Source organism: Artibeus jamaicensis, unplaced genomic scaffold, assembly GCF_021234435.1.
Source record: "Artibeus jamaicensis isolate MK-2021 breed Jamaican fruit bat unplaced genomic scaffold, CSHL_Jam_final scaffold_847, whole genome shotgun sequence".
Taxonomy (NCBI): domain Eukaryota; kingdom Metazoa; phylum Chordata; class Mammalia; order Chiroptera; family Phyllostomidae; genus Artibeus; species Artibeus jamaicensis.
In genome coordinates this window covers 23,100,714-23,126,876 of record NW_026522057.1, presented here as the reverse complement: position 1 = coordinate 23,126,876, position 26,163 = coordinate 23,100,714, and the positions used below count along the sequence as shown (strand labels likewise).

The following is a 26,163-nucleotide window of genomic DNA, read 5'->3' as shown; positions in this document are numbered from 1 at the left end:
ACAACACAAATTTATTATCTTACAGTCCTGGAGGTCAGAAGTCCAGAATCAATCTCACTAGGCTCAAATTAAGGTGTCAGCAGAGGTCTGCTCCTTCTGGAGGGTCTAAGGGAGGACCTATTCCTGACCTTTCCAGCTTCTAGAAGCGGCCCACACCCCCTGGCTAGTGGCTCCCTCCAGCCATCAAATCGCCCTGACCCCTGCTTCATCGGTCACATCTCTTTCTCTGCCTCTGGTCCTCCTGCCTCCCTCTTACAAGAATCCCAGTGAGTATATTAGATCCTGCAGAATAATTCAGAATGATCTCCCTATCTCAAAATCCTTAACCTTATCCTATCTGCAAAGTCCCTTTTGCCATGTAAGAAAACAACATATTTATGGGTTCTGGGGATTGGCGTGTGAGCATCTTTGGTTTTGTTAGCTTGTTTATTTTGATGCTGGCTGCTTGTCATTTATTTTTCCACTTGGTGTGAGGCACAGGTTACGGGGCATCAGGAAGGCTCCATGTGGCTTGGGCAGTAAAGAACAGGGCTCTCTCGACTCTTTTTGGTGTACTGCTGTTTCGGTATAAAGAGCCCACTGCTTCTGTGTGCTGCAGCCTGCCCAGTCTGTGGGGTGAGGTGAGGAGGGACGAAAGGAGTAGAGGAGGAGGGGTGGGGGTGAGGGACTCAGAAGGGCCTGGTGCCTGGAAGTCTGGGGGCTGGCGGTGGCCACTCAGGATGGGGCTGGCATCGGCTTTGCTGGGCTGGCCACCAGGCTGCTTCCTTGTGGCTTCCCGAGCCAGGTCACAGGTGACCAGACTGCCAGAGGCCTGGGGAGATTCCGCGTGTTCTGGGGACTCCAACACAGTGGCCATGAACGGGAGAGTGGACTTCCCAGAAAAGAAGCTCGCCCACCAGGGACCCGGGTTGGCCTTGTAGAAGCCAGGGTAGTGGGGCATGGCTACCCCGAGGTACCTGGCACCTCCATAGGAGCTGTTCCTGGAAATGGAGTCCAGGCAATGCACTTGTCGTAGTTGTAGGTGGCCCCAGCCCAGCGGCTGGAGGGGATGGCTGCCGTGTTCATGCTATGGACCCGTGGAAACCTCGGTGGTGACCCCTCGCGGGCCTCGGCACATGATTGGGGTGGTGGGAATGGAGGCGCCAGGCCCACAGAGCCCATTTACAGAGGAGAGACCACAGCAGGCCATAAGATGTGAACATCTTTGGGCGGCTGTTATTCTGTTGACCACGTGGGGTTCCCAGCATAATGATTAAGAGCAACAGTTTATACTGCGGTTCAAATCCTGGCTCTAGCACTTGCTAGAAGATGCAAATACATAACTCCTCTGAGTTTTAGTTAGCCTCACCTGAAAAACTGGCATAGTAGAATATTCCTCCTAAGGCTATTGTGAGGATTAAATAACACAATGTACACAGAGCAGGTGGAACATGAGGCCCAGTATATGGTAACTGCCATCTTCCCCACCGCTTATCATAGTGATGGGTAATAGAAATTCCACCGTTCGAGATTTCTTTCTTTGGCTCTTTTCTCAAGCCTATATCTCAGGCCCTTGTCAGCTGACACTTCGTGGGATAAATTGGCAGTGAAATTAGTTCAGGTTCGTCAGTGGGACGTAGAGAACCTGCGAAGATTCGGAGAAACTAACCACAAAGAGGGAGAAGGCGCTGAAGGGCAGAATGACAGAAACTCGTCTCCTTTCCCAGCTTCTCAGTTTTGCCTGTGGCTCAGCTCTGCCTGAGATTTCTCCAGCCTCTCCGCAGATGAGCCAGGGAAAGCCAGCCCAAAAGGAACGCTCCAAAGATGGTTTTCTGAGATAGACAGGACCTGCTCCGTTGGGTTTGCCACAAAGCAGGGCAAATCTGGTCTCGGAGGCTGGTGTGGAAAAGTACTGAGGCCCTTTGCCTCCAGGCAGGGCCAGAGCAACTGTCTGAAGGGAATCATCCCCAGTCCAGGCCTCTCTGAAGCCGGTCTTGCAGAGTGACATGCAAACCAGATTCCAGTCTTATCTGAGAGCTACGTGACTGTGTCCCATCCCTCCTTTGGAGCCCAGAAGGTTCCCAGATTCATTGTCTGAACTTCAGGATGTGTGTGCACAGATCTCAACCCGGAGCATGTTATCACAGGCACCTTCTTGCATGAAGGGTTCTCCCCAGTCACTAAAATCGTGTTATTATTTGAGGCTTTCATTCATTCAACAAATATTTATTAAGCACCTGCAGGGAGCCAGACAAAGTAACAGAGGCCCAGGAATCCCTGTCCTTAAGGAGAACAGGAATCAGAATTGTAAAGAATTACATCGCTGGGCAGAGACTGGAACACAGGTGACTTCCAGACTGGCAGACAAGAAGGGGGGTTGGGAGTTGAAGGGAGCTTGTCCCAAGGTAGAGAGCATGTGCAGACTGACAAGGGATTATTCTAGAGCCGGCCAGCTGGGTCCTGACTCCTGATACCTCCCAGCTGTGTGACCTTGGGCAAATGATCTCACTTCTTCAAGCCTCCGCCTTCTGCTCTGTAAAGTGGATGTAAGCAACCACCGTCTCAAGGGTTATCGTAAGAATTAAATGAGATAGGGCAAGGGAAGTGGGCCCAAATGGCCTCTCCATCCTCCAATCACAAGACAGCCCCACATTTGCCTTTTCCTGAACACCAGGGTCCTGTTGATCTGTTACGGAGAAAAAAAATACCACCAGTGACAACGCTGTGGGCATCCACACACGTGGAGACTATGTGTTCCCATGAACTAGGCGTTCCCATGAACTAGGCAGTTGGGAAGTGAACCTGACTGCAGTTCCACCAGGGTGTCTTCGTTTCTGTCCTGAACTGGGTAGATTCCCAGTAGGAGGCGCCTTCTGCCCTCAGCTCCATTCCCTGACACTCAGCCAGCCACCTATTGGCTTTTCCAAGAGTTTGAACTTCAAAGGACTGGACATTCACCAGAAAAGGGGACCCTGGCCTGACCTCTCTTGGAATTCAAACAGGCAGAGGTTGTGAGAGGAGGCGGGCTGCTTTCTCCCTTTCTTTAGAACCTAGATTTTCAGTGCTTGGGCTGAGATCAGCCCACCTAGTTTGGATGCCAGGCCAGCACGGTTCCAGAGCAAACCTCCAGGTAGGGGCCGGAGGCAAGAGGCGCCCTTGTGGAGCTCGAGTTCACACTCCCCTGAGCCAGCACCCTAGCAGCGGCGCGGGGCTCAGAGCAGAGGCGGGGCATCTGCCTGCTGCGGGGGTAGGCGGGAGGACTGCGCTTGTTGGGAAAGTTCTCTGCAAAGTTGGGAATGGGCCTCCAGCAGAGGAGACTCCCCGGCCTGTTTGCTGGTACTGGCACCCGAAATGGGCTCCACCCCGGCGGAGGCCCAGGTGTGCGACCCGGAGGACGTTCAGAGAGCTCCAGAGGGGGAGGGGAGCCGGGCGGAGGGCAGGAGCTGACTCGCTTTCCAAACCTCCGCCCATCAGTCACCTCGCAGGGCACAACCTTGGGCGGTGCAGGCGGGCCCCAGCTCTCCGAACCCCACTCCCGCCCCACGAGGGTGAGAGGGAGGCAGCCATCTCCCCAGGAAGAGCCAGGAAAAAGCCGGCGCACCTGGCCGCCAGGTGAGTGTGGGGCCAGGTAAGGAGCTGCAGACGGTCCGCAGTGCTGTGTCTAAGCGCTGGAGCTCAGACTGGAGTGAGGGGTGGGGTGTCTCCCAGCTCCACTTAACCCACAAATACCCGTCCCCCCATCCAGCAGGCCCTGGAGCCCGTCCTTCTCCCCACCTCGGAACTGGTCGTAGCTGGGTCAGGGGGAGCACTTGGGCCCAGCGTTTCCCCACTTCTACCCCAGCACTCCCCCAGCCGGCCCAAGGGCACAAGGGAGTGGGTGCCCGCCCAGGACCTCAGGGTGGCGCGGTGGGCTGGGAGGGAGGGTCGACTGGTGGGCGGCGCCTCTCCAGGCTGGAGGCCTCTCCCCACCGGCACCGCCCTCTGCCTCTCGCCGTCCCTTCCTCCCGCACGCCGGCGCTCAGAGGCCGCGCTTCCTGCGTCCCCATCCAGGTCCCCGAGAGGGAGGTGCGCCCTGTCCGTCACCGCCTCCCTTGACCGAGATTCCCCGGAACCCCCAGCCCCGGGATCCCAGCGCCCCCGGAGGAAGCAGCCCGGTGGGGCCGGGGTCGTGGAGCCCCCAACCTCCCCACTGCCTGACAGAGACCGAGCTGGACCCGCCACCCGGGTGAGTCTGCGTCTCCACCGCGCCTTGCAGAGTGACTGTTGGTTTCCCAGGGGTGGGAGTCAGGGGCAGTCTCGGTCTGTCTGTCTGTCCGTCCGTCAGTCCGAGAGCTTTCCGCCCCGGGTCGGGCGCCGGAAGGACTTCGCATTCGCACCCCTTGGGGCAGCGCCCTTCCAGCGCAAGACACCGTTGCCCACAGGGCATCGCGCTGGGGCCGCTGGCCTCAGCCAGGGGAAGGCAGCGGCCTCCAGGGCCCCCTGTTGGCGGAGACTGGCGCCACCCGCCTGGCGGGTTTTGAACCCTTGGCCTCAACAAAGAGGCGCCTTCCACCGGTGCTTAGAGCAGAATTTCCCGGTAGGTCCCTGGAAACCGCCTCAGTCCTGCCCGCAAGCTCTCCCCTCTCCCATCCGTTAACTGCTTTCTGGAAATCGAGGCTTTTTTCGCGTGCATGTATGTGTGTGTGTTGTACTGGAAGCAAAAGGGCAAGGGAGAGAGTGTAGGCAAAGTGGGGTGGAGCTCAGTTTCTTCACTGAAAATGCTGTAAAGTGCGAACGATAACCTGCTGGGGTGAGGTGGGCACTCGTGCCGGGCACTTAGCAAGTCCTTAGAACCCAAGTCAGATCCGTATTCTGCGCCCTGAACGGAGGTGTGTGGCCCGGGAGTGCCACGTCTGTTTAGAGGGATGGTTAATATCAGAAAGAAATCTTTCCTAACCAAGGGCGAGGGAACTGTAAGCCTGGACGTCCACAGGTTTCCCTACCCCCGCCCGGACACTCCCTGGCCGGAAACAGCCTTTGGGGCACCTGTGCAGCGCACGTACACACGGAAGAGCTCCTGTGACTTGTGCCAGGTCCTTCTAGCCACGCGGGTGGTCTAGGCGCTGGGTGGTCTAGGCGCTGGGAACTAAGCCGGGTTAGGTGGGGCCGAAGGGGAGTGGGCGGGGCCGGAGCCCAGCCGGCGGGCAGGCTGCAGGGGGGTGATTGCCCTCTAGGGTGGCCCTGGCCTTTGCTTTTCCAAAGCTGCCTTAGTGAGAGGTCGGCTCTGGGACCTGTGAACTACTTTGACCCTTTGGAGACTTGTCACATAGGATTTCGACCTACGTTGATAGGGCCAAATGGAATTGGGAGGGAGCCCCTTTGCCCCCAGATACCTCTCTACAGCTTGCCAGAAGCGCACTCAGTTTGGGAGAAAAGGCAGAAGACAGAGAAGGGAGGAGGCTGGCAGTGCCTCTCTGTTCCTCACGACTCCTGAGCTGACCATGGCTCCGTGATTTACAACCTCCCCACGTCTGGCAGGGCCAACCCCGCCCCAGGGACACAGGGCCAGTGGGCCTCAGAGAGTTCCCAGCCTAGTGAGTAGTAAATGACGAGTGTCCCAGCGAGGTGGTGACAGAGTCAGGCCCCACCACGCCCAGGAGTTTCTCTATGACCCACGGTGGGCAGTCACTTTGCCTCTCTGTGTCTCAGTTTCTTCATCTGTAAAATGGGAATAGGATGTTCATACCTAGCACCTGGCAAGGACTCTGGGAAGTTATGTTACAGGGCTTACAGGATAACAGAAGAAAGAAAATAACCTAGACTGAAGCATGACAAGACCTGCTAAGGCTCTGACTGGCGTGGCTCGGTGGGTTGGGCGTCTTCCTACAAACTGTAAGGTCCCCGGTTTGATTCCCAGTTGGGGCACACACCTGAGTTGCAGGCCAGGTCCCTGGTTGGAAGCGCATGGGGGGCAACTGATTGATGTTTCACCCTCACATCAATGCTTCTCTCCTTCTCTTTCTGCCTTCCTTACCTTCTCTCTAAGAGTAAATAAAATATTTTTTAAAAATTCCTGCTGAGAGAGGATGTTAGACTACTCCACAGCGAGTTGGAGTCACTCAGGGCAACAGGGGGAAGGGTGTCTGAGCAGATGGAACAGCATGAGCTGGAGGCACAGAGGTACGAAGGTCATGGGGTGTGCTGGGCAGGGGTACTCAGGTAGCGATGGATGGGGAAGTAAAGGGAGAGGAGGGTCTCGAGTGAGCTGGGCTGGGTAGGCGAGGCCAGGTCACTGCAGGTGAGACTTCATCGTGTAGATATCTTGGAACCATTTCAACACACGCCAGCTGAGTGCCTTCTGTGCCCCAAGCCATGTTCTCAGGGCCCAGTGTGCACGGATCAAGGAAGACACACATTCCATTCCAGCTCTTTAAGCAGGGGAGTCATTTGGTCCTGTTGATACGTCAGGAAGATAATTCTGGCCGCACGTTGGATGGAAGTTTGGAGAAGGCTTCTGGGAGAGAGCAGGCTGCCCTGCAGGTTGGAGGCAGTGGGGATGACAAAGGGGCAGGGGCCGGAAGCACCACGGGAGGCAGAGATTAACATGCAGTCTTACCACGTGACCGCTGGTCAAGGGTAGACCACTGTGCACTGTGTGCGAGGCCCAGACTGCCAGCCTGTCTTCCACCCGGGAGAGGCGGCGAGCATCTGGCACCCTGGCAGGGCCACAGCCCCTCCAGCTGTGGCCTTCCGGCTCTCTGGTGGCAGAAGTCCCAGGATCCAGGAGTTCCCCTGTTCGTGTGAGGACAGGCAGAGCTGGAGGCAGAGCCAGCGGCCCGTCTGCTGCTGACATTGGCTCTGGGCAGCCTGCTCCGTGGGGGGTTTCTGTCTTACTAGGGCCTGGTTCTGGCAAGTGTTCCTTCCTCCCTCTGTGGGGCTGACCATAAACCCTCAACCCTTTTGGGCCATAAGAGACCAGAGTGTGAGGGGCTTTGGCTCTGGGCTTCTCTTCCCCTGGCTCCAACTGAAGGTGGAATTCGAGGGACTGAGAAGAGTTTTCTCCCTATGTGCCCAGAATGTTCCAGAAGCTCAGCTGCCTTCTGATGGGGGGCATGGTGAAGGGTCTGCTTTGGATACTGGCTTTTGCTTTCACTTTCATTGTGTCTGCTGGGAAGCTTGGAGGAGCCCTTGCCATGGACAGCTGTAAGAGTGTACTTCTTCATGCTATGTCTCCCTTGGCGAGGCAGTGGACTGCGCATGGTCCAGCCAGACATGCAGTACCAGGCAGGCCCGGCACCCAGCCTTCCAGACCCCCCTAGGGTCCTTTGCATTCTCCCAGGAGGCTTGGCTGCATTTGGGTCAGGGACTTGTTTAGGCCCCCGTTCAGTTCGGAGGTTCTCAACATCTCAGTCCTTCTCCTCCCCAGCCTGGACAGGCGGCCTGGCTTCACCTGGCAGTGTTTTCCTCCTCCCTTCTCCCCAGTTGAGCCTCGGCACACTGGTTGCTTCTCCTGGGCGTTCTGGCTCCCCCAAAGAAACAGGTCACTTGTTTGGTGCTGCCTGCTTCAGGCCAGACTGCCCTGCCTCTCCTGGGATGGCCCCAACTACAAGCTCGATGCGGCTCTCCGAGGGTCTCAGCAGAGGCCTCGGGCTGACTCCCCACTCCCCGCCCTTCCCTGTGCCAACTGCTGCTGGGTTGGCCCTGCCTCCTGCCCAGTGTTGTTTACTTGGTCTGAGCAGCCAGAGTCTCCTCATTCTCTCTTGCCCTAGATTGGTCTGAATTAGCAGCTCTTCAACCTGATTGCTGGTCCCTTTAGCTCTTAGCAGGTGGAGCCAGAAAGGGCCTTCGCCATCAGGAAGTTCAATCTGCTTATTTTAAAAATGGGGAAACCAGCCCTGGCTGGTGTAGCTCAGTGGATTGAGCGCGGCCTTTGAACCAGACAATTGTGGTTCGATTCCCAGTCAGGGCACATTCTAGGGTTGCAGGCTGGTTCCCTGCAGGCCAGTTCCCAGCAGGGGACGCACAAAAGGCAACCATACAGTGATGTTTCCCTCCCTCTCTTCTTCCCTTCCCCTCTAAAGATAAATAAATAAACAAATAAAAATTCCATGATTTAAAAAAAAATAAAAATGGGAAAACCGAGGCCCAGAGCTTGCCTGAGATCCAAGCCAGGATCAGACCCCAAGCTCCCCAAATCTGTCTTGAAGGATTTTGGGGATGATTCTTGGAAAAAGAAAGAAACCCAAAGTGTTGCCCCCTCCAATAGCCCCTTTCTCCCCCTGCGCTCCACACCGCCAGGGGCTTTGGAGGTGGCCACAGCACGTGTCGGGAAGGAGTAAATGCTGAGGGGCCCGTGGAAGACGAGGGGTGCACATGGAAGACCTTATATCTTGGCATCTTCAGTTTCTGGCTGTTCAGGCTGGCATTAACGCCAGGGAGTCAGCTCGCGATCAAACGCACGTGCCTCTCTCTAACCCCACTTCAAGATGTGCCTCTGACGGACAGGCTTTAGAGTTGATTGAGTCCCCAGATTACAAAAAAAGTTCCTGTTCATTGTAGAAAACTTGGGAGGAGACCATTGCAATATGCTGATGGCCACTGTTGATTTGTGGGGTTTTATTTAAGCGTTTGGTTTGTTTGTTTGCTCACTGTGCTATGCCGTGTCCCGATTTTTCAGTTCATCACCGTAACGCGTGTCTTCCCTGGGTGACAGTTTTTCACGCCGGATCCAGCCGGCTGGTCTCATCTGTGCCTCTCATCTGATGGCTGGAAGGCATTCAGGAGGCCAGCTTTTGTGTTGGCTCCCTCAAAACTCTCCCGTGGCCAAAATCCTGTAGAGCTATGCAAATTATTCACCGCTGCGGGGGATTTAAGAAGCCATGGGTTCTTGGAAAAGGGCTGTGTGTGTAAAATCTAAAGCAAAACCAATTCTCAGCGAGCCTCTTAGAGTTGGAGGAGGTCAGCCACTGCGGTGGGATGGGTGCGATCCAAAGATTACATGGATGGAGGGGGAACGTTCTGTTTCTTCTGAGTTTTTGCTGTGTTGATTTTATTTTTTTTAAGATTTTATTTATTTATTTTTAGACAGAGGGGAAGGGAGGAAGAGAGAGAAATATCAATGTGTGGTTGCCTCTCATGCACCCCTTACTGGGGTCCTGGCCAGCAACCCAGGCATGTGCTTTGACTGGGAATCAAACCAGTAACCTTTTGGTTCACAGGCCAGCACTCAGTCCACTGAGCCACGCCAGCTGGCATGATGTGTTGGTTTTAACCCAGCCAAGTGTTCTCACCCAATCGTCTTCATCCCTTGCCTAAAATCCAACCCCCGCCCCCCGCCCGGAGGTAGGCATTGTGATGGCAAGTATGGACCACTAGAAAAATCAGTGTGTAGTATACTCGTCTGCAAACCCTGCCTCTTAGAGAACAAATGTTTCAGTGGTGAAGATGTGCAGAGAATTTGTTACCTACTCAGGTGATGAGGTCGGTCACCTCCCCTTGGGGACAGGATCTCCTGGCATCTCTCATCCCCTAACAGGATCCCAGCTTTGCTAATGTCATGTGAATTGTCCACACTAGAAGCAGTCCTGGAGGTTCCCTACACTGATGTTTACAGACCGTGGGCAGTCCCCCTGGTGAGTTTTTAAATCAGTACCAGTAAGTGGCCTTCCCCTGGCTTTCTACAGTGAAACAGAGGAGAGTAGACTTGAATACAGAGTGCGTTTTCTGCCGGGGAGAAGAACCCTAGTAAAACTGTCAGCTCAGCCCTGACCGGTGTTGTCCACTGGGTTGCAGGTCCCATGAACCGGTTTGATTTCCAGTCAGGGCACGTACCTGGGTTTGCAGGCCAGGTCCCCAATTGGGGGCGTGTGAGAGACAGCTGGTCAGTGTCTCTCTCGCACACAGATGCTTCTTACCTCTCCTTCTCCCTCCCTCTCACTCTCTCTAAAAATAAATACAATCTCTAAAAATAAAAAAAGAGAAAGAAAAACCTGTCATCTCAGTTGTGTGTGCGGCTTTGGAACAGTCACCAGATAAACGCAGGGGTGGGCAAAAGTAGCTTTCCAATTAGGAGTACGTGAAGCAGAGTTTCATTCTTGTATTGTTAGTAACTATTGTATTATAATTTGTATTACAATTGTAAACAAGCTTTTGCCCACCTCTGTATATCTCTAACAGTGCAGTAGGAACCTTAAGTGGCCTGTGATCTTGGGGACCTTGGATCCTGGGGACCTGGGGGGCTCCTTGGATGGGCCCCAGAAGCAAGTCAGGGCTTGCAGAGTCAGAGCTGAGTGCCGCTGGGAAGCAGGGCCGGCTGGAAGGAAGCTCTGTGTACAGATGTTCCAGATGTCAGGGGCGTGAAAGATCCTTTTAAGAAGAATCTGCAACGCTAGAAATAGGACAGTGAGTTGGAAACTGCCGCTCGCCTGGACATCTCAATTCGTAGAAGAAGAAATGGGGGCCAGAAAACAGAGGCCAGGACCTGTGCAGGGCAGGGGGGCTCCCAGGCTTCACGTAGACAAGGGTCTCCAAACACCTCTCCCAAAGAGGCTGTAAAGTCAGGGTCAGACAGAGCTATGGGGCGGAACTGCATGCTCACCATGCAGCCTGAACCCCTGACAGGCCAACCCATATGTGGCCTGGTGCCAACAGCCCAGTTTCTATTGCCACGGCACACTAAACATCCATGTGTTCGATGCCAGCATTTAAAGCACATCGTAGGATCAGAAAGCTCGTTTTGGCATCTCTCCTTCCTTTTTCCTTTTCGTGACCCTAGAGCTTCACTAACGGAAGCATCCTGCAGGCAGCCAAGGGACTCAGGCTCACCCAAGTCCCAGCAGATCTGGGTTGAGCAGAACTCAAGTGCCTTTTGTGAAGACCGTGGACTCACAGGGTACACAGTTCTGGATGTCTCCAGAAGGTTCTGCTGTCTTCTGTTCCTGACGTAAAACCAGGTGGTGCTAACTCCTGGTGGATTTTATGTCTTTGACACCTTTAGTAGATCTAGTAGGGGGACAGAGAGAGAGAGAGAATTTACCAGTACTTACTTCTGCCTTGCCCGCATCTCCCCACGCCCACTGAGCGGGATCGTGTTGGTCAGCGTGCGGGCATGCTGTGTTGATGCCTGGGGTGGGGGGATATGATAAAACACAAAATGCACTTTCAGACCCCAAGTACTACAGCTGCATTAGCTGCCGTGGGGGGGTGGGTAGCAGTTATGTATTGCAGTTGCCTTTGGGTGACTGTTTACAGACAGGGACACATGCAGATTATACTCTTCGGGCAAAGTCATCCTGGGCTGTCCACAGACTGCCACTGGAAACGAATGTGCCCGTAGGAACGGTGTGCCAGACTCGGAGCCGGAGCCGGGCGGGGCGTCCTGGGCAGAGCCTGCTGCAAGGGGACCTTGACCGTGCAGCTGACTGTGACAGTGCTGCCGACAGTGCTAAGGAAGCCCTGAAGGAGGGGGTGTGTCTCACACTCGGAGGGTCGGGGAAGGATTTACTGAAAGAGTGAGGTCTGAGCCGGAATCTCAGGTCAGCAGCAGAGGAGGGAGCCCCTGGCAGGGGCAGCGGCCTGTGCCAAGGCGCAGAGGTGGAGTAGACTCTAATTCACGGACTGATATTAGATGTGAAGGGCAGGGCTGAGAAAAGCCATTTATATAATTTATGCTTAAAAGTTAGTTTGGAAACGAGACTGATTCAGTCTGGCGTTATTCACTGAGTTCTCTCTGCAGGCCTGGTGTGCTGGGTTGGGGGGGAGTAGTCCTTAATGGAGACACAGTCCTGCTCTTGTAGAGCTTACACCCCACTGGGAGGGAGGAGGGGTCAGTAAATTAGGAAACAAACACATAATATAACAAACCTATAGCCATACCACACACTGAGGCAAAATCTTTGCCTCGTCCCCACTGCCTACACACTAAGTGTAGGCCAAGTTCTTAGCTTTCAAAGCTTCGAAGACTGGACTTTTTAATCAGCTTAGCAATAACCCACAACCTTTGGAGGTTGGACTTTTTAGAGTTCAGACTCAGTTTACCTTTCCAGACCCATTCCTGCTGGCCCAACCCCTAGCTCCACCCACTGCCTTGGTCACAAGGGACCAGGAACCACTTCCTGCCTCCACCTCTCTCCACCCCCTACCTGGGTGCCATGAACCTGCCCGGCTTTCTTCATTCTGTTCCTTCTGCTTTTCTGCCTAGACTGTTCTCTGTCCTTGTCAAAACTTTTTTTTTTTAATCTAACTTTTTATTTTGAAATAAGTGTGCGGAATTTTTCTAGAAAAGTCGCAAAAATAGTGCAGAAACCCGTCACTAAGAAATTCACGTCACTACTCACAAAATGACAGACTTTCTCTGGATTTCATCTGTTCTCTTGCTGCTCCGGGATCAGATCCCAGACCCCACATTGCCTTCAGGTGTGGCATCTTCTCTGGCTCAGCAGGTCTGTGACAGTGGCTCAGACTGTCCTTGAATGCCGTGACCTTGAGAGTTTTGAAGAGGCCTAGTCAGGAGTGTGTAGAATGTCCCCCAGTGTGGCTTGGTCTGGGGCATCTTCTCATGCTTAGACACTGTGGGGTTTGGGTGTCAGGGAAGAGCCCTGCAGAGGTGAAGTGTCCTCATTGCATCTTGTCAGGATGCACATGACATCAGCATGACTTCTTGGTGATGTTGACCTGGGTCTCTGGGGCTGAGCGTGTCTGCCAGGTCTCTCCACTGGGAAGACTCTAGAACCCCTTTTTGGGAGGGGCTTTCAAAGCACAATAGGGAAAGGTAAAATTATAAAAGAAATTATTGCAAATGATTGATAAAAACTTAGAGCGAATGGTACATTGGAGCAATCTTTGCAACTCATGGCAGACAAGGGGCTGTTTCCTGAGCACAGACAAGAGGTTTTCCGATCAGGGCGGAGAGGCTGAGGGCCCTCATCGAAAATGGGCCAAAGCTGTAATGCCGTCAGCCAATAAACACATGGGGGGGTGGGGGGGGGCAAAGAAACAACCTTCAACCTCATTGTATTTTTTTTAAAGGCCAAATAAAACAGTACCGGTTTTCACCTGACATTTTAAATGTTTGGAAAAGCTGTACAATTTTAGGTTAAGAAAGAATGCTAGTATTGGGACGAGGTGCCTATACGAGCTCACGGCAGGAGTGCGGCCGGGACAGTCTGCAAATGCACGTACAAGGCAAAAGCATTACAAACCGCAGCAGTTTCAGTAACGGGGATTTATCCGGAGGAAACATGATTATGTAAGGAGTTGGTTTCAATACTGTTATTTTTTCTTAACAGCAATAAAATAGAAACTAACTGTGTGTCCGTCAGGAGGGTGTTGGTTATATAAATTATGGGTCCTCCCTCCATGTCCTGGAATATTCCTCAACTGCTGAAAAAAGTATGGTTTAGATGAATACTGATGACGTGGAAAATTGTTAATTATACAACAGCATCTTTAAGATGAGGTCACAAAACCATATTGCAGTAAGATCTCATGTTTGTAGAAAAAAGTTATGTTTGTTTACGGAATACGTACAGCTGTCTGAGCGGCACAGATATTATCCGTCGGTGTGGATGGCAGACTAACTCGATGATTTTAAATTTTTCTGTGACTCTAGATTCATAAATTTTCATGGAATCAACAAGTATTGTCTTTAGGAGGAAATGTCTTATTTTCTCAAATGAATATTGTTTACGTGGTGGGTCCCCCAGGATTTACTACTAGGAGAGTTGCTTTGTAAACTGTGGAAGGCTTTGCAGCTATTCCAGGTGGTTCCTTTGGGATTTTAGCTTTGAGGCTCCCTTCTTAGCCTTGGGAAGCTGAGGCAGGAGCAAAGCAGGGCCATCTGCAGCCGTGAAAAATGACCTGTTACAGCTGAATTTCCGCCCCCGTAAAACTCCCACATGGAGTCCTCACCCCCAAGGTAATGGAAGTAGGAGGCGGGGTCTTTGAGAGGTGATGAGGTTTACAGGATTAGGTTTGGATTCTGTCTGAGAGGGAAACACTCATAATAGGATTAGTGCTCTTAAAAGGAAGAGAGATCACCCAGGAAAGGCCGAGTGAGGACACAGTGAGAAGGAGCCACCCACAAGCCGGGGAGCTGGCTGTCACCGGACGCCACCTCTGCTGGCACCTAGACCTTGAGCTCCCAGCCTGCAGAGCCGTGAGAAATAAATGTCTATTGTCTAAACCCTTCAGTCTTGAGTGTTTTGCTATAGCAAACTGAGTGAAGATCCCACTCTCCCAGTATTACGTATGTATATGTTTAATTAGAAAAAAGGTATAGATTAACTTACTGTAAAATTCACCCTTTTTCATGTACAGTTCTACGAGTTTGACAAACACGAGCAATTTTGTGATCACCACCATAATCAAGGGACAGAAAGACCACACCAGCCCCCGAATTCCCTCATGTTCCCCCTGCGTGGTCGACCCCTCTCCCACCCTGCCCTTAGCAACCGCTGATGTGTGCTGTCCATTCAGCTTTGCCTTTTCCAGGGTGTCACGTAAATGGAAACATACAGCGGGAAGCTGTTTCAAGTCCGGCTTCCTTTACTCGTCTTCACGCATCTGAGATCCCCCCACGTTGCATTTAACTCCATGGTACGAGGTTCCACACGGTGCTTATCCTTTCACCTGTGCAGGGCATTTGGGGTGGTTCTAGTTTTGGTGATGATGGCTAAAACCATTTGTGTTCAGGTTTTAGGATGAACGTAAGAGTTTCATGCCTCAGGGGCACATACCTGGGAGGAGGATTTCTGGGTTTGCATGGAGTATGTATGTTTATCTTTACGCAAAATGGCCAAGCGTAGAAAGTTTCATGCTGATGACCCAGGGAGGGGCGGGCAGAAGGGATGGACTCTCACTGAGCACCTACTGTGTACGTTGCCTAGAGCCAGGAGCTTTACACAAACGGCCTCATGCCCTCCTTCCTCACTGCGGCGTTGGAAGTGTCAGGCTTCGGTCCCCTGTACAGACAAGCCACAGGAGGGGCAATTCACGGGGTTGGACCGAAGTAATGCAGAGCGACTCTCTTTGAATTGGGGGGGCGGTACATGCAGGGGGACTGTTTAGCCTCCACTACGTGACCTCCCCTCTACCCACCCCAGCACTGTCCTGGCATTTACTCGGCTTTATGACCCACAGCCTTGCCTGCCCCCCTCCCCCTCCCCCCACTTCCATAACAAGGCTGGGCCGGCGGCTGCTCCCAGCACCATGGCTGTGGAGAGACCTGATGAAAGATGCACAACACCCTCCCCGTGAACTGGGAACTTTAATGACCCACCTTGAGCACAGAGTGGAAACGATTTGTCATCTTTCCTCGAGCGATGCTTTGACTTTCCCTGTCAACACGGACTCCAGTCTCTAGGCAGGAAGCTGACCTTTCCCTGACCCTGACCTCCCCGCTCCCCATGCCACAGGAATGGAAGCAAGGATGGGTTACAGAGAGGTCTTTACTTAGATGACTTTTTACGGATACTTTTTGTTTAATTAGAAAATTAGTTTTATTAGAAAATATTTTACACATGGCAAAAAAAAAAAAAAAATGTAAAAGGTTATGCAATGGGAAACATAGATTTCCCTCGCCCTGCAGACCCCCCGCCCCGCAACACTGTTTCTCAGCGGTAACCACACGTCCGGAAATTTTCGATGCAGCAAACTGAGGCTTCTAAGTGCTGCTCTGAGGTGTTCTCCTGGTAATCAAAGCAATAAAATATTACAGTTGTCAGGATCGTTATGGAATTGTTGGGTAATTTTAAGCTCATGATAACTCATATCAGGGTCCCCAGATTGCCTTTAAGGACCCACTAAGCACCTGAAGTTTTATCAAACCTTCTATCTCTACAGTTTTCTGTGGAGGGTTAGTAGATTTCATCAGATTCCCAAAGGGGTGTGTGCAAAAAAAAAAAAAAAAGAAAGAAAGAAAAGGAAGGAAGGAAGGCCAGTCATGACTCATTGGTATGAGAAAAGCAACCTTTTATAGATAAATGGCAGAGATAAACGTGTAATGAGCTGGGGGTACAAGTTCTGAATTTAAGGATCACTGGCCCTTAATCTCCTGGTTGGAGGCGGATGGAGCCGGGGACAGGATTCCTTCGGCCACAGGGAACAGAGCCTCGCTGAGCCCGCGGAGGCGGAGGTAGCGGCGCTCTGTGGCCCTGGCTGTTCCTGCTGACTCATCACACGTTGGAAGTGTGCTGGCAGCTTTGGAACACATGTGTGCTTTCCCCGGGGATGAAGTTGCCCAGTTCCTGGGAACTTCTCACGGTCAGCAGCAGACAAATATGTCTCTACAAGAAAGTTTTAGGCTGAAAACACTCAAAAAGAGTTTAGGGAAATTCCTGGGAGGCAGCGACAGCGACATATCCGGCAAGTGATGAAAGCCCTAGATGTGTGGGGAAGTATCCCTCCCTGATGGAGTCAATATTCTTGGAATTGGGGGCGGGGTATCCAGGACTTCCCATCACCCTCATCTTGGGGTGGTCCCGACAGAGGCAGATCGTTGGCTGGCTGGTGAGAGAGTCTGACCTCACAAGTCATTTATAGTATTAGTTTAAATTTCCATCACGATTGTGACAGGCGCTATTCTAGGCATTTTGCATCTGTTAACTCACAGATACTCAAAACAGTTCTGTGACTTGGGGAAACTGAGTCAGGAGTATGCTAACTACTGTGCAAACAGCCCCACATCTTCCCCCTCCATCTCCAGGACTTAAGTGACTCAGGTCACAGTTACAATTTAAAGTGTTGGCTGGGGAAGGCAGGGTCTTTGTTCCACACAGTCTGGGACCCAGGCTTCTTTCATTGTGAGCTAATAACACCATCCACAGCCAGTAAGTGGTAGGGCTAGGATGTGAACCCCGGGCAGTCTGTTTCAGAGTCTGTATTCTTCTCCACCGCACTCTGGTGAGACACAGGGATGCTGGCTTTTAGCACAATTTACCTGGTAGGTAACCTCAGAACTGGAAGTGGGGAGATAACCGGGGACTCTGGAGAACATTTGCTCCTCATTGCCCAGGAGCTGAGCTCATCCTTTTGAGGACTGAGCTGGGTAAAACCTAAGAGACATTCGACTTTGCCTTCGGCACGCAAAAAGGAAAGCCTTTCCCCCCCAGAAGTTTGTACCCGAAATAAACGAGCATCAGCGACGCTGTTGCCTGGGCCTCGCATCTTTCTCCCACAAGTAGCCTCCCTGCAAAGCAGGTTGCATGTTGCTGCTTATTGTGGGGAGGGGTTTTGCTAAATGTCAGCACCCTGATTAAAATGCTTTTCAGCAGTTGAAGGGTCTTCTGGTGGAAATCACCCAAAGGTCCAACCCCAGGCCAGGAAATACACGATGGTACCTCCACGCAGGGGGTCCCACGGGGCTGTTAAAAATGGCGGTGATGGGGAAGACTCAGAGAGACGAAGAAAATGATGCCGATCTATGAATGTGAAAAGAGAAATGACAAAGCTGGCATACTTAAAAGATACAGAGAACTCAAAAATTTGAATGTTTACTATTTCCAAATTTCTAGATCTCCTAGGGAGGAACGCGTAACACTGGGTATTAAAGGAACAGATTTAAGGTCAAGTGCTAGCTCTAATGGCCTCGGTGACTTGGGCAATTGATTAATTTCTCCAAACGGGGAGAGTAGTTTTAAGATTTTGTGAGGATTCAGTCCTGGCTGGTGTGGCTCAGTGGTTTGAGCTCCGGCCTGTGAACCAAAGGGTCGCCGGTTCGATTCCCAGTCAGGGCACATGCCTAGGTTGCGGGCCAGGTCCCCGTTATGGGACACAATAGGCAACCACACATTAATGTTTTTCTCCCTCTCTCTCTTCTCCCTGCCTTCCCCTCTGTCTAAAAATAAAAATAAATTTAAAGAAAATTTTTTTAAAAAAGACTTTTGTGAGGATTCGATGTCTACATGTAAAAAGTACTGAGACATAGTAAATGTTCAATACAGTTTCGAGGTGCTGTTACTATCATAATTTAAAAAAATTTTTTATTCTGACAAGTTACTCCAAATCCAACCATTTCTGGTGGCCCGTGGGTCTTTGAGTCAGGAGGCCTTGGGCTGGGGACATGTGAGCAAGCCGGTCTCCACCCCCCTCCCTCCCTTCAGGGCAGGGAAAAGTTGAGTGACCAGGAACCTGCTTTTCACTGTAGACCGAGGGGTGCTCTGGCTGATGTCTCGTTTCTGTCCTGTGCACAAAGACATAACTCGGTGTCCAGGTATAATGGTGTATCGGTTAAAAATGTGGGTTCTGGAGTCCGACTGCCTGGGTCCCCATCTATGGGGGGGGCAGAGAGTGACGATGCCACTGCGGGTTGGGGTGAGGAGGAAACCACCCTGTGCCACCTGCCTCGTGAGCCGTCTCAGTAAACACTTGTCCCGACCCTAGTGTCTGGCCTCAGAGAGTCACGTGACGTAGAATCAACCATTTAAAGGTGAACGGTCCGGGGCACACAGTAGGTACACTCACAGGGCCGTGCGACCACCACTTCCATTCCGTTCCGGACCCTTTTCAGCCCCCAAAGGATCTCACTCCCTCCCCACTGTCCTTTTCCCCGACCCCCGGCAGCTTCTCCTCTGCTTTCTGGGTATTTTAGATAAATGGAGTCATGCAATATGTGGCCTTTTGTGGGTGGTTTCTGGCTAATTGAGGGTTTTTTCCAAATCATTTTCACGATTTCCTAGTGTGCTGTTCTGTGGCCTTAAGCACATTCATTGTGTTGTGTGACCGTCATGTCTCTGCCCAGAACTTGACGTCATCCCCAACGAAAGGAGAGGACAGCTCTTTAAAGGCCTGCGTGAGTGGGTCTTCCACGTCAGCACGTCTTAGCAGCTTCTGGGGGACTTGTAGAAGCAGATCGCTGGATGCTGCCCCAGAATTTCTGATTCGGGAGGTCTGGGGTGAGGCCCATGAATTTGCATGTGTCCCAAGCCCCTGGCGATGCAGGGTAGGTTGTGAGATGCCATCCAGGGACCGCTTTTGGGAAACCGCTGCCTTAGATGGGAAGGTCTGCAGGGGACAGCCGACGATGGTCTCCTTCGTGGTGAACCAGGGAGCCGGAGCCGCTATGACTTGTAGGAAAAAGGGATTTATTGTAAGAATCAGGTCTTACACGATTATGGGGGTGGGGGTGAAGATGAAGGAGGAAGGAGGTCCAAGGGACCAGAGACCATGTCCACCTGAGAAGCCAGGAGGTCTGGCCCCCAAAACAGGGCCTCAGGGCGGTCAGTGGGGACGTTAATGGGCAGCCATTGCCTGGTGGGTGCCCAGCCCGGTGTCCGGCGGCAGGGCCTGGGGACACTGTTGGTCGCTGGATGTTGAACACACTTTCTAGTTGATTCAGATGTCCAGCCCGGTGTGGCGTGCCTGGCATATGGGACGGAGAGTGGGCTCTGGGGCCAGACACATGTGGGTTAGAATACCGGTCTCATGCTTCATAGCTTTGTGATCCTGGGCAAGCGACAGCCTTGCTGGTTTGATACTGTTTACTCATCTGTAGAGTGGACATAATACCTCCCTTCCCCACAGAGAGTTGTGGGGTGTCGATGATGTAATGTGTACCAGACTTCGGGCCCAAAATATTGTGGTGCTTAACACAGTTAACAGTCTCAGATAGACATGTCCCGGGGCGATGTCCAGTGCGTCCTAAGTCCGCTCTTTCTTCTCAGGAATCTGGGCCTCACCCTGACCATATTCTTACCCAGACTGTTTTCAAAACAGCGTGAGAACTAGACTTGCTTTTCCTGAGTCTCGGTTCACACTCCAGGTGTCAATTCATATCAGTAGCAGTTGCTTATTTCTTCTGTAGGCGAAGTTCACACATTCCGTGTTTAAAAAATTTTACCCCATCATTGCCATTCCTCTTCCAGCCCTGCTTCACCTCAACACTCTCTTTCTAAAACCCTGCGTCCTCGGCGGTTTGCCACGCACCAGACATTGCCATAACTGCCTTTCCTTGGGTGTCTGTTGTTTTGACACCTGGTGACTTGCGGTGCCCTCCGTGGAAGAACAAACTGCCTCCCCAAGAAAGCACGTTGGAAGGGGCTGTCCTGCCTGCTGCCCTGTGGACCAAAGCCACGCCTCCGGGCCAGGCTGCTTGAGGGAGGGAGCCTTGACTTTGAAGTGGGCTTTTAAAGGAGCTGTCATTTCCAAAGCAAGTGAAAGCAGCAGTAAGAAAACAGGGTTTGCATTTCAGCTGCGAGGAGAAAGGGAAGGGAAGGATGATTTTCAGGGTTGGGTATGAAGGGTGGGGTGCCCTGCAATAAGAGCTGTCAGCATTAGGCAAAGCCTCAGAGCCAAGTGCGCACAGGCCTCTGAGGAAGACACCGGACTCTGCACTGTGGGCGCACCTCCGTGGGCTTCAGTGCTTGGATCTCACCATTTGACCACGTCTGTCTCAGCTCTGAGACTCGCATCCTGGAGGCCTGTGTTATCATTCTTTGCCGAGATTTCCCCACCTCAGTAAAGGGCCTGTAGCCACTATACAGCTCAGGCTGGTGTAACGAATACCACAGACTGGGGGGGGTTAAACAACAGAAATTGTCTTCTCACAGGTCTAGAGGCCGGGAACTTCAAGATCAAGGTCACGTTCTAGTGAGGGCTGTCTTCCTGGCTTGCCGTTGACCAGGCCTGGTAATTAGGAGGGAGATGGGTGGGAGCAGGAAGAACCACTGAAAAGAAGAGATTTGCGAAGGAACAAGAAATGAGTCGGGGGACCACCTGAATGTGGGGTCACGCACGCAACATGTCTAAAATGAGGCAGCAGGAGATTTACGGAGAGAGTGTGGCCAGCTGTGAGAGGGCCGGGAGTGGGAAGGGCGCGGCCGTGACGGGGCATGCTTCTCACGAGTGAGAGTTTGGGCCAGGGCTACCAGATTTTCGAGTTTCATAAATGAGATTATCCATGTGCTCAATACTGGAAGCTACTCCACACTGTATACAATAAATAGCACCTCACAGGTCCAGTAAGATATGTTCTCGGGCCAGATACAGCCCTTGGGCTGCCAGCTGGAGTTGGAGACCTGGGAGTGTGGATGTGAGGGGTGCAGGGAGCAGGGGAGTGGACGCCCAGGTCACAGGGAGGACGGGGGCCCTGGCCCTGTGGTTAGGGAGTCTAGAGGAGGAAGAGGGTGGTGGTGAATGGGAGGAGGTGGGGAATGGAAAGGGTTGAAGTGACGTGGATGGCCGTATGACAGAGGAGGACACATAAACAAAAAAACAGCTCTTTCTGGGAACAGCCGAATTGCAAAGGGGGTTGGAGAATGGAGGGGCAGCCGTTGGGGTGGATGATCGGTAATGGGTTCGAAAGTGGTCTCTCGGGAGCTCTCTCCCAGGATGTCTCTGTGCAGGGCCTGTTCCGTGTTAGATTTGAGTTGTTTGTTTGTGTGCTTGTTTATTCGTTTGAGTTAAAATTGCCTGATTCGAAACCTGGCAGGTGGCCAATGTAAGAAGACTGATGTTAGAGCTTTGGAGTCACGGGTTCTAATCCTGCCTGGCCCCTTCCTCTCAGGGACCTTGGGTAGAGTCCCTCTGGGCCCCCCTTTCCTGGGTATCTGTCACACATGGATGAGAATGCTCCCTCCCCAGTGCTGTGCCCCATGTGTGATAGTTCAAATTATTATCTTGAGACAACCTTCACTCCGCAGCACCTGAAAACGAGGGGCTCAGATGGGATCATTCCAGGCTCCTTCCTGGTTTGACTCATCCCGCCTGGGCCTTGTGGGAGATTTCCTTGCCATCTGAGTGCCCTTTGGAGAGGGAGACAGAGGAGGAATATTCTGGCCCATGCAGTCTGCTGTCGCTCTGCCTCCGAGAGCCAGGGCACCTCCTAAACACCCCAAACACCCCAGAAGAACCTCCTTTCACCACGGGGGCCTCTCAGCCACCTGGGGAGCCCTTTGAGGGAACAATTATCAGTCACCTGCCTGGTCAGGGGATTTGGAGAACACCCCAAGACCCAGGACACCTGTTTGGGTGTAGTTTTGTCCAACAAGGGTCCTGTCCTCATGAGGCTTACAGTCTCCAGTGGGAGGGAGGTGACACTGGCCACTCAGGAGGTAATGCTGATGCACAGTTTTCGGTAACGTTTACTGAGTACTCACTGTGGGCCAGGCACGGGGTTACTGGGTTCGTCTGGGTGGTTTTACTCAGACCTCACCACAGTGCACTGAGGTAGGTTCTATTGCGACGCCCACTTTGCAGATGAGGAAGCTGAGACCCGGTGCAGTGAAGTCGCTCAGTCCCCGCCCTCGCTCAGTGCAGGTCTCAGGGTTCCCGGAGGATTGAGGTGCAGGCCCTGAATGAAGAGTCAGACACCCGATTGAATGCCAGAGAAAAGCCAGCCTCTGTGGGTCTGACCGAACTCACAGAGTTTGATTTAAGCTTTATTTTAATATTGTTGCATAACATTAAAGGAACAGGTGTATGGCGTGATCAGTTAAGCAGAAAAAATCAATACAGAGGTAACTAGGAAAAGTACAGGAAATTCCATAGATTCAGTTATGCTAAACAAAGGTTATTTTGACCAGGAGAGCCATTAATCAGACAATTAGAAATAGCTGTGTGTACAGAGTTTTAAATGTCTTATTGATGAATAGATGTTTATTAACGTTCTTAGAATTTGGCACGGGTCAGAAGGATATGCTAGACTGAGCAGTGGTTATAGGAAATTTATTACAAGGCCTTTGTGTTGTCTGAGTTAACTATCTTTCTGTCTAAAATATTTCTTTATGTACTATGGACTCTTACTCCTTGGTAATTGTTTCTATGTGCTTAATTTGTAATAGTTAACCAGCTTCTCCTGCTTCTTTACCTAATTCCCTTAATATATATACCCGTCCAAGGTAGAGGAGGGGCTGTTACTCCATCAACTTTTAAATAATCAGGGGCTACTTCATTAGGGGGGAAATTTTGTTCTCTGGCCAAGAAATCATTTTGTACAACTTCATTGGGATTATACGGATCATTGGGCCTGAAATGCAGGTGTCTAAAAATCCCACCACTTATTAATCTCAACAACAAACATGCAAGGGAGAGATAGACAGGAAATTTAGCCACAGTTGCTTCTGCTGTACTGATGCATCTTATCCATCCCGACAGTGTCAAGGGATGGCTGTTGGTCAGCTTCCGACATCTCTCTTTTTTTTTAAGCGCAAGGTTTCCACTTCTAATTATACTCCTCTGATTCCTCTTACAAGGAGTCAGAAGGCGACTGAAAGAAGACAGATTCCAATTAGCACAATTCCAATGATAAGTGCCAAATTAATTATAAAGGAAAACAAACTCATTTTCTGCTCAGGACTTTATCATTTAACTAAGAGCATTCTTAGCAAAGCAGGTTTCACAGAATTTTACATATCCTTTCTCAGGCCTAATCACCCGGGGAGCCCACCCTTTCCAGCACAGGGCTGCACCACCCTCTGTCATTGTTTTCAGGCTTAAGTCAGGCAGGGGAGGCAGATAACCAAGGAATTCTCGGAGACTTCTCTCAGACACACTGAGGATTCAAGCTTCCTCAAAGCCGAGGGGGGAGGGTCCATCACCCCCTTTCTCCTTAGCCCCCCAAGTCCTTCCCTGGGCCCTCCACGTGATCATGCCTGTCTTAGGTCGTTCCCTACTTGGGGAATCTTTCCCGTCATTGGCTAACTGATCAAGCACTGGAGGCCAGTTATGGAAAAAGGAGCAGAAGTGGTGCTCCTGCCAGGGAGATAAGCTTTGTCTGCTTAGTGGCTTAAGGTCCAAAGGTTGCTCACTCAGCCTTAGCCATGTGGGGATTACAGCTCCTAAAACCAGGCAGGGTGGTTCCCAACATCTCCCCCCTTATTTGTTTTTTAAATCAAGTATAGTCGTTAGGCCTGTGGAACCTACTATTTACTATTTCTGAGTAATATTCTTTGTCCACTGATCTACCTGCCGGGCTGTATGGACCTCTTGTGTTGAAGCAGTGGTGGAGGCTGCTCCTGCTCCAATAGTGACTGTGAGAGCAGTGACAGCGATTGTTAAAGCCCCCAGAAACCTTTTCTGACCTGAAAGTGCATTGCTCATTTCCTGGATAGCTTGCAGACCTGAACTGTCACATCAAGGTGTGTCTAATTTCACAAGGAGCATGATATATGGTGGCTGCGGGACAATTATAACTACATCTGTCTGGCTTCTTTGAGAAATGTAATTAGTTCATATGCAGTCTTTGCGAGAGACAGAGTAGATAAGGGTTTCCTTACCTTCTATAGTAGTGTCTAGCACACTTTTGGACCCTTTTATTAAAACGGCATATGGAGCTTATACACAAGCCTGAATAAAATGAATTTCTGGGGCAGCGGTAGTTTTGTTAGGGTGTCTTAAGTGCACAGCATCCATGGTGACAACTAATTGCCATAATTTAGATTAAATGTGTTGTTTATTGTCAACCGTCCTGGTCAAGATACCATCCATCTATCCCACTGAATACCGTTGTGCTATAGAAGAATTGGGTGGAACTGCTCCAGAGACAGAACCAGAAGAAAATATGCTGAAGGGGATAACAAGAGATTTGCCCAGAGGCAGAGTGGGATTAGTTATAGAACAGATTTCTCATAGGCTTTGATGGTCTTCGAGTCTCTTAGTGGCTGGGGGAGAGTCAGTGAGTCTAGTTCTAAGATAAGAATTTAAACATCCAGGAGGGGAAGGATCACCCGTAAAGGAAAAGCAGGTAGGTGGCGAATCGGAAATTCCTAAGAAAGTGAGACTGTCGTTAGTTTGCAGGGTGATATGGGAATTGGACTCTCCCCCCAACAGTTTGGTGTTATATATAAAGGGGTATCTTCAGTTGCCCACCTGGCCAATTGAAGGATAGCAGGTTCAGGGATATATGCCCAATTGTGGGGGTGACTTTCCTCACAGGTCCCCCCATGTGCCACGGATGAGAGTAAACATGACTGAGACATGATCTGTTTGGGGAGGAGAGGTGACCAAGGCCTCTCCCAGAGGAAAAAGGCCTTGAGCAGTGGCCAGTTTCTCAGGGGAAAAGGCGGTGAGCCCCCTCCTCTAGGGGCTTTTATTGGATTGTGTAATACGCAGGAATATAGGGTAGCAAGGATCAGACTGTAGATAACATTTCAAAGAAATCTGAGGGCTTAGTCTGATTCAGTGTCTGTCAGGAACAGAGTTTTAGGGTTTCCTGCTCGAACCCTTAACATATGAATGAAAGCACTCTTAGCAGAGCAGATTTCACAGGTTTATCAGGAAGTCTTTGTGATGCCAGATTTTTCCCCAGGACACCCTCTAGCAAGGCAAGGAGCTGCACCCCTCCCCATCGGGTATTCAGGTTTAAGGGGATTAGAGCCAGGAAGTGCTTCTCCCAGAGAACATGGGGACTCGGGCTATCTCAAAGCCTGGGGCAAGAGTCCATTGCTCTTTGTTGCAGCCCCCCAAGTCCTTCCATCATGGCCTCCCAAGTGATCGAGTCTGGCCTAGGTTGCCCCCTGCTGTGAGGGGTCTTACCAGTCAAGGACTTCCGACCATGCTTTGGGAGCAGGGAGAAAACTGAGGCAGCATTTGCTACCAGAGACAAGCTTTGTCTCCTGCGGCTGGCATTCCAGAGGTCACTCGGTCATCCTTAGCCACAGGGCGTAGAGTTACAATTCCTAGAACCAGGCAGAGCCATCCACCACACCCAATGTATTTTTTTCTAAAGTGAAAGCAAAAGATACCTGACATGCGAGCACAGCCAACATGGCAACAAACAAGGTAGAAGGGGTTTTAGCCACGTGCTGTTGAGTCACAATCTTTTCTGCTTCCTCAGTGAGCGCCTTGATCTGGCCCCAAGTAGGGGGCTTGGTGTTCCGTGCTGATCAGGCCAGGCGGCTTCTGTCTGGTAGGTTCAGGTTGCAGAGTGGTGGAATCGGCTTGTTCACCAAGAGGGGTTCTTGGAACGGGAAGGGCGGCGCTCCTGGGGAGTTGATGGAAGTTTCTGTGGCAGCGTGCTCGCTGGCGGTGGAGGTGGTGGAGTCAAACGGCGGCAGTTGTCCATAGGGTCGGATTAGACGATCTGTCATCCAAACTGGAGAGTCCACGTCCTGTGGGAAGACACAGCATGTCCTCTTCCCCAGGTTAGAACCACATCAGGACCCTTCCATTGCCTGGTCAGCAGGTCCTTCCATTTAACTAAAGGCTTAGGTTTATTACTCTCGGATTCCAATGTTTTTGGAAGTTTGTACTTCCATCAGGGTTGACATCAAG

The 26,163-nt window shown here is 51.5% G+C and overlaps 1 protein-coding gene and 1 pseudogene across 2 annotated transcripts in view; one reads left to right on the top strand and one right to left on the bottom strand.

Annotated features, from left to right (window-relative positions):
• Positions 1-481: 481 nt before the first annotated feature.
• On the bottom strand, positions 482-1,065 carry LOC119064095 (pancreatic progenitor cell differentiation and proliferation factor-like; annotated as a pseudogene).
• Positions 1,066-3,015: 1,950 nt separating this feature from the next.
• The window catches only part of TMEM51 (transmembrane protein 51), a 58,838-nt gene continuing 35,690 nt past the window's right edge, over positions 3,016-26,163 (top strand). The window contains exons 1-3 of one of the 2 annotated variants that reach the window (XM_053660465.1): positions 3,016-3,109; positions 3,454-3,591; positions 4,030-4,204. The gene's annotated coding sequence lies outside the window, so the exon portion shown is untranslated. Of the gene's footprint in view, positions 3,110-3,303; positions 3,592-4,029; positions 4,205-26,163 lie in introns of those variants that run through there. The other variant, XM_053660466.1, reaches the window with a different exon arrangement.